This window comes from Hemitrygon akajei, chromosome 5 (genome assembly GCF_048418815.1).
Source record: "Hemitrygon akajei chromosome 5, sHemAka1.3, whole genome shotgun sequence".
In the NCBI taxonomy this organism is placed as follows: Eukaryota; Metazoa; Chordata; class Chondrichthyes; order Myliobatiformes; family Dasyatidae; genus Hemitrygon; species Hemitrygon akajei.
This window is the reverse complement of record NC_133128.1, coordinates 118039911-118058405: the sequence shown is the minus strand read 5'-3', so window position 1 is coordinate 118058405 and position 18495 is coordinate 118039911. Positions and strand designations below refer to the sequence as shown.

The following is an 18495-nucleotide window of genomic DNA, read 5'->3' as shown; positions in this document are numbered from 1 at the left end:
TGCCCTGAGCTTTGATTTTACCCACCAATCTCCTATGTGGGACCTTATCAGATGCCTTCTGAAAATCGAGGTACACTACATCCACTGGATCTCCCCCGTCTAACTTCCTGGTTACATCCTCAAAAAACTCCAACAGATTAGTCAAGCATGATTTACCCTTGGTAAATCCATGCTGGCTCGGCCCAATCCTATCACTGCTATCTAGATATGCCACTATTTCATCCTTAATAATGGACTCTAGCATCTTTCCCACCACCGATGTCAGGCTGACAGGTCGATAGTTCTCTGTTTTCTCCCTCCCTCCTTTCTTAAATATTCCATAAAAAGCAATTAAAAGCAAACATTGATTTTAAAAAAAATGTTTTCATAGTGATAAGGCTTAAGAACACCTATTCAAACTCAGCCAGATAATTAATCTTTGAGTTCCTCTAGCATTTTTGTGTGTTGCTGTGTATTTCCAGCATTTGCAGGAACCTTGATGATGTTTACATCATCAATTACCACTGTTGGGCTTGAGCATGACCAACCAGCTAGAGAACCAAATGACTGTTTTAGCCTGCCATCCATCTGTAGTCTTGGCAGCTACACCTCAAATTTGGAAGAATCAAAGCAACATATCTGTCCAGTAAATATGGGCATCAAGTAAGTGGACAGAGGAGCTTCATATTATATTTGATACAGTCCAATTGATTTAACCTGAGAGCTTGGAGAGACTGTCTCTACCCATATAACTGATCAAAATCTACCAATTTCTAATCTACTCTGAAGGCAATAACCTTGATGAACAGATGATAGATTATTCCAAATCCTCCCCCTTGTTCTGATTCTAATAAAATACAAGTTCCTTTTAGTATTGTGAATGAGGACTGATATTTTTGTGTTACCCATTGTTTGCTTTGCATCAAACTGCACAAATTGGTTTATGGTTTAATAAACACAAGAGATTCTGCAAATGCTGGAAATCCAGAGCAACATACCACAAAATGCTGGAGGAACTCAGAAGGCCAGGCAGCATCCATGGAAAGGAATAAACAGTCAACATTTCTGCCCTAAACATTCACTGTTTACTCTTCCTCATGGATGCTGCCTGACCTGCTGAGTTCTTCCACCATTTTGTGTGCGTTATGGTTTAAATATCATATTCAGGGTGGGAAAGCAAATGCAACAGCAAACTTTAATTTGCATTTAATGGCAAGCAAGTTGTTAGAAAAACAAACTGTTTGTAACGAAGGTGCTGGATTATCTCAGCTAGTATCACCCTTGAGCAGGTGCAAAACTTTGCCCTTGGGAACATTGTAAGGTGGGACTGCATTGCTGAAGTTGTTGCCTTTTTAGGTGCATGTTAAAGATTCATGGCAGAATGAAAAGTAGAAAGTTCTCCAGCTATTATCATCATTGTGCCATGTTGTATGACATGGGTGATCATTGTCTTGACCATGATCGTTCTAGGAAAAGTTTTCCACAGAAGTGGTTGCCATTGCCGCCTTTTGGACAGTGTCTTTATAAGACGGGTGACCTCTAGCCATCATCAATATTACTCAAATATTGTTTGCCTGGCGACAGTGGTCACATTACCAGGACTCGTGTTATGCACCAGCTGCACATATGAGCATCCACCACCTGCTCTCATGGCTTCACATGACTGTGATCTTGGGGGGTGGGGGGGGCAGAATCTAAGCAGGTTCTACAACAAGGGTGACCTGCAGGCTAGCGGAGGAAAGGAGCGTCTTACACCTCCTTTGGTAGATACGCATCTCCACCCCACCACCCTCTAGCTGTACTGACCAATATTCTTTAACCAACATCAGAAACTAATTTAAAACATTTACTCATAACAGAAACTGATCTGCATTACTGTGATGTTATAACAAACCTCTGCAATTCAAAGCTAATCGTTTCTTACCTTTCACATCTTGAATTTCAAATTCCTTAGAAACCCCAACACCTCTGGAACACATGCCATAATTTCTAAATTTAACTTCCATTACACAAAGGTATTTTATGCTCTTCCTCTGTGATTGCATTTCTTGGGAATTTTCTTCACATCCATCGGTATCAGAAAATCTTTGCAGCTGTAAATTAAGATGAGGACTGAAGAATACAACACTTCCCTCACTATCAAACACAGGAATCATTATCTATAAAGACTCAAGTGCAGCAAATGATCATCATATATTCTTGAAGTTTCAAATATTGAACCGAGGCATTCCACATTTTGGTAGTTTTCTTGTCAAAACTATTACTATTTGTGACATCGTTATTGCTTGTGGAGAAGCTTGTTCCAAAAGTACTGAGGACACTGACTTATATCAATATTCAAATATCTGCATTTCATATAAAAGTTAATGAGAAAGAGCCAAAGACCACCCCACAAAGAACAAAAGTGTGGAAATCTGTTTTACAAGAATGTGGCATTCAAATATTTATTTTTATTTCTGACAGCGACGGCAGAACAATTAGTTCCTCAGTTTACATCATCAGTCAATTTGCGCAAGGCTGACAGGAAAAGTTGAATGTTCGAAGTGTTTGACACAGTTTGTAAGATGTTAGAATCCATTATCAAGGAAGAGGTTTCAGGGTCCTTGGAGGCACATGATAAAATAAGCTTATCAGCTTGATTTCCTTGAGGGAAATTCTTGCTTGATAAATTTGATTTACTCTTGTGTTACAGATCATTGTCTTGCTGCATCATCCAACTTCTAGTAAGCATCAGGTGACGGATTGCTACCCTGACATTCTCCTGTAAAATGTCTTGATACAATTTTGAATTCACTGCAAGGTGTGAAGGCCCTGAGGCAGCAAAGCAGCCCCAAACCATGATTGTCCTGACAAAGGGTCTCGGCCCAAAACGTCAACAGTGCGTCTTCCTATAGATGCTGCCTGGCCTGCTGCGTTCCACCAGCATTTTGTGTGTGTTGGAACATCCAGGTGTACTTTCATGAAGACTATTCTTGTTCAGAGCTTTTCTTATACTGGACACACGAACAGACTTCAACAAGTTCTAGAGATTTCTGCAGGTCTTTGGCTGATACCTTTGGGTTCTTTATTCACCTCCTTCAGCAGTGCACGTTGTGCTCTTGGTATGATCTTTGCAGGATGTCCACTCCTAGGGTGAGTAGCAACAATGTGGAGTTCCCTCCATTTGTAGACAATTTCTCTTACTGTGAACTGATGAACACTCAGATCTTTAGAAATACTTTTGTAGCCTTTTCCAGCTTCATGCATCTCTACAATTCTTCTAAGGTCCTCTGAAAGTTGTTTTAATTGAGACATGGTGCACCTAAACAGATCTTTCTTGAGAAGAGCAGGCTTTGTCAGTAATCTGATTTGGTGTGTCTTTTATATGGGGGGGCACCTCTACAACCCACACCTCTAATCTCATCATTATATAAACAAAATTGGATTTTGTTTACTTAGATTTTCAGAAGTTTGTTTTTCAAAGTGCCAAACATAAAGCTGCTAAACAAGATTAGAACCTTTGGTATTACAGGAAAGATACAAATATAGACTGAAGATTGGCTAACTGACAGAAAGCAAAGAGTGGGAATAAAGGAGGCTTTTCTGGTTGGCTGTTGGTGTTCCACAGTGGCTGGTCCACAAATCAAACAGATCATCAATGACAGGCAACTCAAAAAATTTCCAGTGGGATTGGAGAACATCACATGGAAGGCATTCAAGGGTGTCGTTGGATATTTTCTTGGCAACTACAGAGCAAACTACATGCACTTGATTGACAACATGCTTCAAGCGTACAAAACCATGAAGTCCAACATGACATGAAAGATTCATTTTTCTGCATTCCCATTTAGAATACTTTCCTGCAACTCCTGGCACTGTCAGTAACGAGCATGGTGAAAGGTTTCACCAGGACATCGTGGTCATGGAGAAACAGTATCAGGGCAATTTGAATTCGTCAATACTGACTGATTATTATTGTGGACACTTACGCAAGATGCCTTAGATACTGATTACAAATGAAAACCATCAAATCTTTTTTCGCTTAGTTGAAATATTGTAAGCAATAGTTCAACTAAGCAAAATTAACTTTATGCAATTAAATGCATTATATTAAATAAAAGTTAATTTCTTGTTTCTCCAAGTTCCTACGTGATACAAGTAGTCTGAAATTATATTTGTGTTCAGCTTCAAGCGGTCTATTGTAACCATTAATCATTTCTAAGGAAGCAACACTTCCAAAATTATTTGTTGTCCAGTGATATTGAAAGGGCCTAGATAGAGTGGACATGGAAAGGTTGTTTTAAACAGAGGGAGAGCCTAGAACCAGAAAGCCTCAGAAATAGAAGGATGCCCCTGGAGAACAGAGATGAGGAGGAATTTCCTCAGCCAGAGGGTAGTAAGTCTGCAAAATTCATTACCACAGGCAGCTTTGGATGTAAAAATCATTGAGTACATTTGAAGTGGAGGTTGATAGTTAGGGAATCGAAAGTTAAAGGAGAAGGCAGGAGTGTGAGCTGAAAATAAAAATCAGTCATGATCAAATGATGGAGCAGACTCAATAGGCTGAATGGCCTAATTCTGCTCCAATGTCTTACAGCCTTATTAGATGCCCAAGTATGCTCGACCAACGAATGATTCACTACTGGGCTACTTGCTACTCACCACAAGAGTTGAGGAAGACTAGGGCATGATAAAAGAAAGTTCAATTATAAAGGGACGGGATGACATCACAGGAGGAAGTACCAGAGGGTAAATCAGCATTACCAGTGACTCAAGGATCAGATGTTGGCAGAGGATAGAAAAGGAAAGTAATCCGATTCCACAGGAGCAAAAGGTTTATAATTAAACTAGGGAAAGTGGATTTGATATTGATGAAAATTTAAGAGTATTGTAAATGTGGGAAGGCTGAAATAAAAATGGAAAAATGGCAGATTACAGAACATATGTGAAAAAGAAAACTTAACACCATCACTGGGAAAAGGGCAACCGAGTTAGTTTTAAGTTGCACAGAATGGGGCAGAGAGGATGGGACAATCTGGAATTTCATATATAGACTGGAGTCAGGAAGCTGATGATAAAGCCCTCTAGCTGACAGATAAATGAGGGCAATTAGCAAGAAGAGGGAGAAAAGGCTGTGAAATGTAAATCTGAAGGGAATACCCAGCAGATCAGACTATCAGCAAAGAGAAGCTGTCAAGTTTGGAAGGCATCTAAGGTATCATTGATGCAAGTGAGAAGGGGCTGGATCAGGGAGAAACCATGGAGTCAAGGAAGAAAGGAATGTGTTCAGTGATACACTAACAGTCTGAAGTAACAGATCTGCCTAGACAGTACTGCTTGCAAGAGGTAGAAGCAGATGTGCTGGGGACACTGTGGAGGGGAGAACTCCCTAGGAAGAAGGTGATAACTGTCTAGGGCAGGGGCTCCCTAAATCTTTTGTGTCACGGACCCTTACCATTCACCAATGGGTCCATACTCCCCGGGCGAACCCTGGTCTAGGAGATAAATAGCCTATTCAGTGTTAAGATCATAATCCAGATGAAGGTAGGAGGAACTGTCTGTGAACTGACATTTGGCTTATGTGGAAGATCAGTTCGAACTGAACTAGCTTCACTCATTTGCAGGGTGATGAGATTTTGATGTCTGTGTGCTTGAGGGAGAACTTTTCAGGTACAAAACATGGTCTTGGGCAAGAGTTTCCAATCTGGGGTCCACAGACCCTCAGTTCATGGCATAAAAAAGGTTGGGAACTCCTGGTCTAAGGAAAGGACACAAGCTACAGCGTTCTGAAAGGCTTGCAATTCCTTAAAAAATGAAGATAAAAAGTAACAGGAAGAGAATATGTGTACTTATGCCACAAATATACTAGGCAATTGTTATTTCTAATATGAATGTAACCACATGCTCTCAAAATTCAAAAGTATCACTACCATCAAACTCCCCACCATCAACCTCTGGGAGTCACCACTGCCTGGAAACTAATCCAATTGAGCCATGTGAATATTGTGGCTACAAGGACAGATCATAAGCTACACATCCTATGCCAAGTGATACAACAAGGACTTTCCAGCAACTACAAATCAAGAGTGTGATGGAACACTCTCCACCTATCTGAAGGACTGTAGTGCAATAACTAAAGCAGTCCTCTTAAACAATTATCCCATCCATGCCAGATGTAGTGGCTTTCAGGGCATGCTATTTCTATAATGCAGTTGTTACTCATCTGGGCTACTCAGACATTACCCATCAAATGAGTGACCTTTATCATGAAGAATGACAAGGCCAGCAGGTAGGTTCCCTTCAGGTTGCACACCATCCCAGTTCGGAAAAGTATCACTAATCCTTCCATCAACAAACTATAAATATTGCAACTCCTACCCAACAGCACAGCCAGAGTAGCTCTTCAAGAAAAGTTGCAATAGATTGTTCACTGCACTCTGAATGGAAGTTAGAAATGGAGACTAAATGCTGGCCTTGTAGCAATGCTCTGAAAATAACCATATAACAATTACAGCATGGAAACAGGCCATCTCGGCCCTTCTAGTCCATGCCAAACCTTTTTTTAAATTCTTTTTTCCTTACAAATTTGCTCCTCCAATTCTCACTCACCATTAGGTGGTCTATAATACACCCCTATAAGTGTTAATACACCTTTCCCATACCTCAATTCCATCCACATAGTCTCCCTAGACGAGCCCTCTAATCTATCCTGCCAAAGCACCGCTTGTAATATTTTCTCTGACAAGCAATGCAACATCTCCCCCTCTTGGCCCTCCGATTCTATCACACCTGAAGCAATGAAATATTTAGTTGCCAATCACACCCCTCCTGCAACCATGTTTCACTAATAGCTACAACATCATATTTCCAGGTATCAATCCATGCTCTAAGCACATCCACCTTTCTTACAATGCTCCTAGCATTAGAATAAATGCATTTAAGAAATTCTTCACCTCTTACTCTCTGTTTACCTAATGGTGCAAACAACTTTACTATCTTCTTTTTCTTCCTTCTCCCCTACATCTTCTGTCTGTGCGCTTCCCTTCTCTATCACCTGCCTATCCTCCCTCACACACTGTCTGTAAGCTTTCTCTATTTGTGAACTAACCTCCCCTCTCCTAGTCTCTTCAATTTGATTCCCACCCACCAACCATTCTAGTTTAAAGTCTCCCCAGTAGCCTTAGCAAATCTCCCCGCCAGGATATTGGTCCCCCCTAGGATTTAAGTGCAACCCGTCCTTTTTGTACAGGTCACACCTGCCCCAAAAGAGGTCCCACTGATCAAGAAACTTGAATCCCTGCCCCTTGCTCCAATCCCTCAGCCACGCATTTATCCTCCACCTCATTCCATTCCTACTCTCACTGTCGCATGGCACAGGCAGTAATCCCGAGATTACTACTACCTGCGTCTCAATAGATAGATAGATAGATAGATAGATACTTTATTCATCCCCAAGGGGAAATTCAATGTTCCTCCAGTATGATATCACATAAACACAAGACAGACCAAGACTAACTGACCAAAAAAACCACATAATTATAACATACAGTTACAACAGTGCAAAGCAATACCATAATTTGATAAGAGCAGACCATGGGCACGGTAAAAAAAAGTCTCAAAGTCCCAGATAGCCCATCATCTCACGCAGATGGCAGAAGGAAGAAACCTCCAACGTGGCAAAACTTCCCGATGCAGCCTCTGGAAGCACCCGAGCACAGCCAACTGTGAGTCCGTCCGAAAACTTCCGACAACTTCGTGCCTCCGACCAGCCCTCCGACACCGAGCACCGAGCACCATCTCTGCCGAGTGCTTCAACCCCGGCTCCGGCCACCAAGCAACAGGCAAAGCCGAGGATTCGGGGCCTTCCTCTCTGGAGATCTCTCCGATCGCTCAGTAGCAGCGTCAGCAGCACAGGCATGTCAGAAGTTTCGCCAGATGTTCCTCCGTGCTTCACACATCCGTCTCAATCAAATCAGGATTGTGCACGGCCCCTACTTACAGATAACGGATATTCCTTACTGGAGTGGCCGCTGCGCCCTGCGTCGTCGCGCCGCCATCTTGATGTCACCAAGACCAAGGAGATGGTGGTGGACTTTAGGAGATCTAGGCCTCATATGGAGCCAGTGATCATTAATGGAGAATGTGTGGAGCAGGTTAAGACCTACAAGTATCTGGGAGTACAGTTAGACGAGAAGCTAGACTGGACTGCCAACACAGATGCCTTGTGCAGGAAGGCACAGAGTCGACTGTACTTCCTAAGAAGGTTGGCATCATTCAATGTCTGTAGTGAGATGCTGAAGATGTTCTATAGGTCAGTTGTGGAGAGCGCCCTCTTCTTTGTGGTGGCGTGTTGGGGAGGAAGTATTAAGAAGAGGGACGCCTCACGTCTTAATAAGCTGGTAAGGAAGGCGGGCTCTGTCGTGGGCAAAGTACTGGAGGGTTTAACATCGGTAGCTGAGCGAAGGGCGCTGAGTAGGCTACGGTCAATTATGGATAACTCTGAACATCCTCTACATAGCACCATCCAGAGACAGAGAAGCAGTTTCAGCGACAGGTTACTATCGATGCAATGCTCCTCAGACAGGATGAAGAGGTCAATACTCCCCAATGCCATTAGGCTTTACAATTCTCCCGCCAGGACTTAAGAACTTTTTAAAAGCTATTATTAATGCTTTTTGAGATAGTGATTTAGATGTATATCATATTTTTTACTGAGTTAAGTATTGTATGTAATTAGTTTTGCTGCAACAAGTGTATGGGACATTGGAAAAAAGTTGAATTTCCCCATGGGGATGAATAAAGTATCTATCTATCTATCTATCTATCCTTCTTCTCAACTCCCTTCCTAACTCTCTATATTCTCCTTTCAGGACCTAAATGAATATTAAAAAAATTTCAAGCTGCTATCATCTGGAGAATTCTTTTTCTACCTACATGTTAAGTTGCAAGTTAAGTTACAACATATCATTTTTACTTATAATATGCCACATTGCTCAGAATCCTCATTGTGCTTACCCCAATTATCTGACTGCACCATCCATTGAAACCATGGTAGTAATATGCCAACTCCTGGCACTTGAAGCTATTCAGAGATAGTTGGTGCTCAGTCTTCCAAATTCATGCACAACAGGCGTTGCAAACTCAAAGAACAAATAGTTTTTGTAGTCTGACCATATTTCCTTTAGGAGTCTTGCTTTGAACTTTGTATAAAACTTTGATTGGGCTAGTTCAGCAGAAGTGAAATAAGCCTTTAGCTCTTCTCAGTTCATCAAAATATTAAACAAAACCTTTCCACACACAAGCCACCTAGTAGATGAAGGGTTTTCAAAGGGGAGGGGTGCAGTTCCATAGCTGTGCTCATCACTCTAAACAATTCTTTGTATGCTTCTCGTCCTAATTCACTATGGAGAAACCAATTCAGTATTTCTGACAGCAAAAATCCAATATTTGATGGTAGCTTGGATACTGCATATTGAATGCAGTGCCAACGAATGACAGATACATTTGAGTTGCACACAGAAAGGAGACACATCTTTTAGTCTAGACCACACAGAGTTGTTGCACCCAGTAGATGTATCTATAATGATGGCATATTTGTTGTTCTTAAAGTCATCAATGAGATCAGTTTTCAGTGCAGGCGAAATGATGTTTTTGATTAAGCATGCACATTTAGTTTTATGTCACTTTATGTGCTGCAGTGTACTCCCATGCCCATGTGCTATCATGATTTCACTCAGGTGGCCAACTGTACGTATCACACAATGGCAGGTCATGCATACAACAATTTGCAGTTCTACTGCCTTAACTTTATCACTATCTTGCTATCACTGTCTTTGTTACATTAAGTTGCATCTGGCCTTTTGATGGAGTTCCCCGCTTGTGTTTCTCCGATTTTTCATGATTTGAAAGGTTGCTAATTCTTGGTAAAATGTTGCAGTGGCACAATTTACAATAAGCTGCCTCCGATCCATCAGCAGCCTTTTGTACCCATACAAATTTTTCTTCCCATTTGCTATTGTACTTACGATTGCTATCGTAACAAACTTTCCATTGCTTTGACGACATGGCCATGGGTGTTGATAATAGATGATTTATAAAACAGCGAAAGGCATCACAGTTTCACCACAAAATGCTATTACGTATAGAAAGTACACTTCACGGTCAATTTCTATGATTATAAATCACATCCAAACACTTCGGAGGTCCGAGACAAACTGGACCCGGCCGCACGTGACCGACCGTGTTGTCTACTTGCTGGTTTGGCACCTTCTTGCCCAGACTCAGTTGGCGGCAGAAATATTGCCAAATGCAACTAACCAAAATACATTTTTCTTAAAGTAAAATGTTTTAGAAAAAGGATGGTGTATAATTTTCATGCAGATAATTTTAGCATGTGAAAAAGCCAAATGAATTTTCTGAAGCCAACCAAATTGGAAAAAAGCGCCAATTTTCTGGAATTTGGCTGAGAAAAAGCCAATCTGGTAACCGTGCGCCAAACCTTCAAGTGTAAGATGACCGCTTCTTCTCCTTCTTGTTTTTTGGCGGTTGGCACCCAACTAAATGGTGCATTACCGCCACCTTCTACTCTAGAGAGTGGATTAGACGATAGACACACACACACACACACACACACACACACACACACACACACACACACACACACACACACACACACACACACACACACACACACACACACACACACATCTGCACTTTACCCTTTCTTCTTTGGCCATCCTAGTACCCTATTCCTGTTTATCCATCATATCCTATAAAACACCCCTGTATCTTTTAAGAAAGTTAAAAGCACCCTGACCTGTGCTCTCTCCCCCATGCCCAGTAACCCTTTTAATGTAAATTCCTGCACCCCCAATTCCCTTAGATTAATTCTCATCATCTCTCTCTGTATCCCATACTTCCTGCAACTCGGAATTACATGTTCTACTGACTCGTCTTCCGGACATTCCGCACACAATCCTGTCTGCTGTTTCCCTAGCATTTTCAATGTTTTGTTTAGTGCACAGTGCCCCAGCCTTAACCTAGTCCGCACAGGTTTCCTTTCTTCGGTATCCACTGCCTACCCTAGTATCTGTAACACTCTTCTGTATTTGATTTAAATGCCTCCCTTTCCCCTCTCTGTCCCATCTTTCTTGCCACATTTGCATAATTCTTTCCCAGATTATACACTTAGCCTCTGCTTTGCTGATACTAATGTGCACTTCTATATTTTCTTTCTTTAACGCCCTCTTTGTCAACTCATCCACCCTCTCATTCCCTTCACCCCAACATGAGCTGGAACCCACAGAAATATAACCTGACCTCCCTGATTTGCAACTCTTGTGACTGACTGAAGGACTTCATAAAGTATATCTTGCCGGCTGTTTGAGTGAAAAGACCTTATACTTGCTAGAACTGAGGATGAATCTGAGCATATCAACACTTTGACTAGTCTAGCTTTCTCCACCCATCGCAACACAACCAACACTGCCAACATCTCCACTGTGTACACCCCTAACTTATTAGATGTTCTTCTGCTGATTCTAATTTCTTTTGCTGGTATAGCCACCCCAAATTCCTGTTTCAGGTTCCTTAGCACCATCCGTGCAAATCCGAGTATAACCACTATACTTTTCCGTCACATGACAGTTAAATGCACTAACCAAATCATTTGTATATTTTCCTTCCTTTTTTATCTCTACCAAATGCCAGTCTATGTCAGGCCATACAATCTTTCATGGAGCTACAACTGGATAAACTAATGAAGGACTTATCCTCAGATCAAACACTCCACATTCTTAAGCAATATCATTCCCTACCCGACTAAAGTTATCCCTCTGAAACCTCCCATTCTCCCAGCACTCATGCAACACTGCTTTTGTAGGGTGAGAATCATTGTGCCCCTGCAAATTAGCCCAGTAGTTTGCCATCAAATGCTTCCTTCTTAATTTCAAAGGCATTACTCCCAATTCTACCTGTAGGGCTGATATTGGTGATGTTTTAAAATCCCCACTGCACATTCTCAAAGCCTGAGCCTGAATCACATCCGGTTTCCTTATAAGAAACCTAGCTGCTGATCCATATGCTACACTTCCATAGTCCAACACAGATCTTACTAAAGCCACATACATTCTCTTCAACGCTGAATAACCTGCTCCCCATTCCCTACCAGTCAAACATCGCATCACATTTATTACTTTTTTACATTTCTCCTCAACTTTCCTGATATGGTCTGTCCATGTTAACCATGAATCAAATATAACTCCCAGAAATTTAAATGATCCAACCCTTTCTAATTCTATCCAATACATCCTTAATTTTTTCCCTACCTCATTTCTTTTCCTGGTGAAACATACAGTTTGAGTTTTTTCGACTGAAAATCTACACCCCAATCATAACCCCACTCCACCACTTCATCAATTGCTCCTTGTAGCTTCCTGATTATATGCTGCATGTTCCTACCTCTTTTCCACAAGGCCCCATCATCCACAAATAGTGACCTACCTATATCCACTGGTACCTTTGTGAAGACATCATTGATCATAATGATGAAAAGTGACGGGCAAGTCACACTACCTTGAGGTGTGCCATTTCCCACTATATACTGATTTGGTAACTCTGATCCAATCCGAACTTGAATTTTCCTACCAAACAAAAAATCTCTTATCCAATTAAAAACTCTCCCATCAACCCCCATCCTGTGCAGTTTAATTAATAATCCCTCTTTCCACATCATGACATAGGCTTTTTCTATGTCAATAAACACTGCAACTACTGACTCTTTATTTGCCTGGGCCTTCCTTATTTCTGTCTCTAACATCACTAAGTCCATGAAATTCCTTCCCTTCCTAAAACCACTCTGATAACTTGCCAGCATTCCTCTCTTCTCAAGATCATACAATAACCTTCCTGTTATCATCCTTTCCATTATATTGCATATATTTGATATTAATGCTATTGGCCTGTAGCTAGTAGGTTTTGATGGATCATTGCCAGGTTTCCTTATTGGAATTACTACTGCTTCTTTCCATGTACTTGGTAATCTTCCCTCCTCCCAGACTCTGTTGTAAAGATTCAGCAACTTCAAGAGCGCTCCTTCTCCTAGATTTTTTAGCATAACATAGCATATCAGATCTTTCCCTGGGGAGGTTGGTCTCAATCTCTTTATTGCTCTCATCATCTCTGCCAATGTAAATGGTTCATCAATTATATCATCATTTTCTTCCCTCCTGTTTAACATACTTGGGTGTTGACTCATTGTTTTTTCCCTTCTCCTCCATTCTTCAGCCAAATTTTCTGAACTATGTATCTTTACAAATGACTTGGCTATGATCTCAGCCTTATCCCTATTGGAGACTGCTGTTTCCTCCTCAGATATCATTACTGGATATTCCCATTCCCTTCTATCTCCTCCCATCCTCTTAATCATTCCCCATCCCTCTCCCACAGGCAATGTTCTTCCTATTTTGTTGCAAAAACTCCTCCAACTTGCCCTTTTAGCTTGATGTATACTTCTTCTCACCACTGCCTGTGCCTTCTCATATTGAATCAAATGCTGCATATTATGGGTTCTTTTAACTAGTCTGAATGCTCTATTTCTGTTTTTTACAGCCTGACAACATTCCTCTGTCCACCATGGAACCAGTTTTCTATTCATCCTATTTTTACTCCTGGGTATAGATCCTTCTGCTGCCATAATAATTGCTGAAGTCACCTGACTGTTTAATTCATCTAGATTTCCAGAAATGTCAATCCTTGTCAATGCTTCTTCATTCAATTTCTGGAACTTACCCCAATCTGCTTTTCCAAACACCCACTTTGGGATTCCACCACCTGATCTTACTTCAACTCTTTCACCCACTGAACATGAAACTGGATAGTGATCGCTGTCTACTGTTGAAGCAGTCCAAACTACCTAGTTACCAACTCCAGCCAAGGTATTAGACACTAACGTAACATCTAATACTGACTCAGTTCCTGTTTTATGTTTATCGTTGTTCCTCTACCATCATTCATAAACAACAAATCCTTTCCTTCAATCAAATCTTCAATTACCTTTCCATTTGAATCTGTAAACGAATCCCTCCATATGGTGCTGTGAGCATTCAAATCTGCACACCACACTACTTTATGTCTGTTTTGTCCTTGTATCCTTAGTAGGCTATCCAAATCCAACCTATCACATGGATTATAATAGTTAATTATAACTACTTCCTCCCCTCTCTCCCACACTTCCAACACTATGTATTCCTGATCATCTCCCTTTTCCAGTACCCTATCTGGTATACCTTGTTTGATTAATATAGCACAACCCCCTCCTCCCCTTAGATTTCTACCCTTCCTTATCATTGTATATCTATATACCGCAAAGTCTAAAGCTGGTTTTAACCAAGTCTCCTGAATACACACTACATCTGGTTTTACAACCATTTCTTTAGTAAACTGCTTAAATTCCTGGCTATTAGCCAGTAAGCTCCTTGCATTCCATTGCAAAAGAATCACCATAATTAGTATTAACCAATCCATGACACTTCCTGGTTTGACTGATTCATGAGGTTCTCCCTCACTTCTTCCCATGTCAGTCCTACTAACCCTAAATGGTTCACTGCTGCTTTGAGCACCAGCTGAATTTTTTCACTTTTTGACTTTAACTCAGCCGTACTATTAATCACTCCTGCAATGAATGTTACTAGAGCCTTTTTGTCTACATAAATCATGTCATTTGTTCTTTGTTGCATCTCTCTCATCCCTCTTTCTCCCTGTTCATTATTCTGTTCTCTTGACATTTACAGCTTCTACATAAGTGATCTTTCTTTTCACTCTTATTTCTTGAATTTTATTCACACCCACTATATGCCACATTATGAGCTCCTCCACAATTACGGCATTTTGGTTGCACTCCTGTTTCACACTTTCCATATTCATGATCACCCCCACAACTTGCACATCTCCTCTGCCTATTACAGTTTTTAGTTATGTGTCCAAACCTTTGACAATTATAGCACCTCAATGGATTTGGTACATACACTCTTACTGGGTAACTCATGAAACCCAGGAACACTTTCCTTGACACTCTTTCTTCTTCAAATTCAATCAATACTGTTTCACTTTCCGTTTTCACTCCCTCCTTTGTTGTTTTCAGTCTTTGAACATTCATTACTTTTCCTCCTTTGATATTCCTCTTTAACTCTTCCATATTGATACTCATTGGTACACCTGTGATCACTCTTTTACATCCACCACCATTTCATGCTCCCACCCTCCCTGTGTATTCCACCTTACATTTTCCTATCTCTCTTAATTTGAGTGCTCTCTCAAGCTGTTCCTGATTCGCACCTCTTACCAATAGGTTGCCATCATTAAGGACTTTTGCAAATACTATTTCCCCTATCTTATTTGCTGGTGTTGTAGTTAGCACAATGGGTTAATTTTCTTCATGTTTCCTTGAGCCTTCTCATTAAACCTTATTATGACAACACCTCCTCTCTGAACTTGTTCATCTGCCTCACTTTCAGAGCTCTCTCCACTATCATTCCTTATTCTTTTACTCCCTTTGTCTCGGTTTTCATTCATCCGTCCCCTCAATATCTCCTCATTCCCTTTAATTCTCCCTTCACAACTATCCATTTCTCCACCTGCACCAGAACCAGAAACCAAGCATGCACTGGCAAACCCTTGCCCAGTTCAGAGTGCAACACCCAGCCTTCCAGCCCAGGTCTCTCGTTCACTACAGTTGCGGCCGGCCAAACACTGTAACTCTCCTAACCCAGTCCTCTACCAGCCGCAGGACATTTACTTCAGGGTTTGTTGCGCTTTCAGCCAATTGCCACCCTTCCGCATTCTTCTTCTTCTTCCATTTCCGGCAGTTTAGACGCATCTAGGCATATTACTGCCCTCCGCACGATGTATAATTAGTTACAAAGTTTCAAGAAACTCAAATTCTTGAGTATACACTAGTCGCGTGTAGAAACAGAATAATAAACTTTTCAGTCAGATGGTGGTTCTCTTGGTGGTCAAGCAAAGATTTAACAGAAAAACAAAATACATTTAAGTCAGACAGCCTCTTGAACAATATGCTTCTCTCAATTTTATATCAATTACAACTCAGCAAAATATGCTGAACTGTCTCTGGGCTACCACAGTCACATAATCCAGTAGGATGTCTTCCTATTATCTTTAAGTAATAGTTTAGCCCACAATGCCCCAACCTAAGTCTTGTTAATTTCACAGTATCTCTACCATTTAAAGAGTAACAGTCTGAGACCTTTTTAACTAGTGGGTGTCTAGAAAAGAAATGCCTTCCCTTTAATTCATTTTTCCAATCCTCCTACCATTTCTTCTCTATACCTTTTTTTAAATCTTACTTCTTAATTCTGCTCTGCCTAGGGGTATTCTAATTCCTACTTGCCCACTCTGTAAGGAAGACTTTGCAATGCCATCCACAATTTCATTTCCCTCCATCCCAGCATGCCCAGGTATCCATGTAAATCTGACTTCACAACCCATCTTCCCTACTCTAAACAAAGCTAAGAGAATCTCAATAACTATGTCAGGACGAGCTTTTGATTTATTCCCTTCTATAACCTCTAAGGCGCAGCAGAATCCGAACAGATTCTTCTATTCTCTACGGAGAGTCTTCTATCCACCATAAGGCCCAGAGGATTGCTAATAATTCTGTTGCAAAGACAGAAACACCATCTGAAACCCGGTGTCCAATCTCAACTCCAAGTTGAGGCACGTACATCCCAAATCCTGCCTTACTGCTCTCTGGCTCCACTGAGCCATCAGCAAAAATCTTCAGATAAGATCCCCATTTATTATTGAAATATTCATTTACGATCACCTTTCCTCATTCCCCGTCACGCCGACTGTTGAACGAACGAACGAACGCACGCACGCACGCACGCGAGGTCATCAGTCGCCTGAGCGCAGCGACACCTTCGCGCCGGGGGTCACCGGCGGCCTCGCGCGGCCGGCGGGAAGCGCCGTTGCCACGGACCTGGAGCGCGGCAGATGGGCGCCGCAGAGTCGGCTGGCTGGCTGGCTGAACTACTGGGTGGAGGGACGCTGCTGGGGAAGAAGCTTGCTGCCTTGCTTTGAAGTTTGTTCTTGGGGCTGAGGAACTGCTGGGGTGTTGTGGGGGACATTCTGTGGGAATATTGACCGACGGCCTGTGTAGGTCCGGAACGATATTCGTACAAGGTCCCTTGCAAACTCCGATAGGATGGCAGGGAGGGAGACTGATGGTGACAGCAGCAGCATGGAGTTTGAGTGGGAAGGGGTGGGGAGAGGGAATACGAATAGGAAGGTGATGGGTCGTAAGAGAAGGAAAGGAGGTGGGTCTAGTGTAGGTGGATCGGAAAATGAGGGAAGAGAAATTGAGGAGAAGGGCCCGAGGGCAAAATTGCTTAATGTAGTGGTAAGCTTTGAGGGGGAAGGGGGAGTAAAGAAAATCAATCCGCTTAACCTAACAAAAATCATCAGAGGCAAGTAGGGGAAGTGAGCCATATGAGAATTCTAGGAGATGGAAACCTGCTGATAGGATGTAAAACTAAAGAGCAGATGGAGAAGGCAGTGAAGGTGACTAAATGTTGGAAAGTCAAAGTGTCCAGGGTTATAAAAGTTGGAGCACAAAGGGTCAATGGTTGCAAGGGGGTGATCTCCGGGGTTCCCCTCAGTTTTAATATGAAGGAGCTAGTGGAGAACTTAAGGGTGAGGAATAGTTCAGTGAAGAGTGTGAAAAGAATGACAAGGGAAGCAGAGAAAAGGGAGACTGAAACTGTTCTGGTAGAATTTGAGGATAAGGTGCCTCCAAAGGAGTTATATTTTGGATTTCTGAGATACAATGTAAGAGAATATATACCAAAACCTATGAGGTGTTTCAATTGCCAGGAGTTTGAGCATGTGGCCAAAGTGTGCAAAGGAAAGAGAAGATGTGCAAGGTGTGGTGGGGAACATGAATATGGAAAATGTGGAGAGGGAGTGGAGGTAACCATAGTGTAGCGTACTGGGGATGTGAAGTGGTGAAAGAAGAGGTGGAGGTGCAGAAGATAAGGGTGAAGGAAAAAGTCTCATATGCTGAGGCAGTCAAGTTGACTGCCTCAAGAAGAAAATGAATGAGGGAGGATGTAGCAAAGAGCAAGTGGCAGCTAAAGAAAGGCAAGATAAGAAGAATGCATGGATAGAGAAGAAATTGGTGACTTTTATAGCAGGAGTGGTAAATGCAACTTGTGAGATCAAATCTAAAACTGAAAGGATTCAGATTGTGAAAGCTGTGGAGCACCATTTGGGTATGATAGGATTAAAATGGGAAGAGGTAAATGATGAACTCAGGGTACAGTCAAGTCAAGAGACAGTATGTGTGTGTTGATACTACTAATAATGTTACTAAAATGGAATGCAAGAAGCCTGATTAGTAATGGACAAGATTTCAAGCAGTTTATAGCTAGTAGGAGAGAAAAGCCAGATGTTGTGTGTATCCAGGAGACCTGGTTAAAACCTAATTTAGATTTTGTATTATATGGTTATGAGGCAGTAAGG

General features: G+C 41.6%; 1 protein-coding gene across 8 annotated transcripts in view; it reads right to left on the bottom strand.

The window, feature by feature from the left end:
• Positions 1–16818, bottom strand: part of LOC140728100 (leucine-rich repeat-containing protein 37A-like) — a 102722-nt gene extending 85904 nt beyond the window's left edge. For 6 of the 8 annotated variants that reach the window (XM_073046291.1, XM_073046297.1, XM_073046289.1 and 3 more), the window contains exons 1-2: positions 8974–9063; positions 1904–2072 (exon numbers count right to left, since the gene is read on the bottom strand). The gene's annotated coding sequence lies outside the window, so the exon portion shown is untranslated. Of the gene's footprint in view, positions 1–1903; positions 2073–8973; positions 9064–16798 lie in introns of those variants that run through there. The other 2 variants (XM_073046293.1, XM_073046292.1) reach the window with 2 other exon arrangements.
• Between the last annotated feature and the right edge of the window lie 1677 nt (positions 16819–18495).